Source organism: Buceros rhinoceros, unplaced genomic scaffold (assembly GCF_000710305.1).
Source record: "Buceros rhinoceros silvestris isolate BGI_N320 unplaced genomic scaffold, ASM71030v1 scaffold518, whole genome shotgun sequence".
In the NCBI taxonomy this organism is placed as follows: domain Eukaryota; kingdom Metazoa; phylum Chordata; class Aves; order Bucerotiformes; family Bucerotidae; genus Buceros; species Buceros rhinoceros.
The window spans coordinates 32365-32803 of record NW_010428375.1 but is presented as its reverse complement, the minus strand read 5'-3'; the positions used below and the strand labels follow the sequence as shown (position 1 = coordinate 32803).

Sequence of the window (439 nt, the reverse complement as noted above, 5' to 3'; positions counted from 1 at the left end):
CCTGGAGAACTGAGAGGACAAACACAGAATCACAGAAACACAGGAGATCTCGAGTTGGAAGGGCCATCGAGTTGAACTCCCTGCGCCTCGCAGGGCTGTCTTGAAACTAAACCACCCAGCTAAAAGCATCGTCCAGACGCTCCTGGAACTCCAGACAGAGGCTGAACCATGCCTTAAGCAGGTCTTCTCACCAAGGTCTTCCGAACGTGAAACCTTTGCAGCACCCCAGACTGGGGGGGTTGGCAGGGACCTCTGGGCACCACCCAGTCCAACCCCCTGCTAGAGCAGGTCACCAGAGCGGGTTTTCCAAGTGGGTTTGGGTTCTCTTCAGAGCAGGAGACTCCACCACCTCTCTGGGCAGCCAGGGCCAGGGCTCCTCTCCCTCACAGCAGAGAAGTGTCTCCTCCTGCTCAGCTGGAACTTCCCGGGTTCCAGTTTA

General features: G+C 57.2%; 1 protein-coding gene across 1 annotated transcript in view; it reads right to left on the bottom strand.

Annotated features, from left to right (window-relative positions):
* Positions 1 to 439, bottom strand: part of DCC (DCC netrin 1 receptor) — a gene marked incomplete at its 5' end in the record, with an annotated part of 71917 nt that overhangs the window by 40384 nt on the left and 31094 nt on the right. The window lies entirely within an intron of this gene.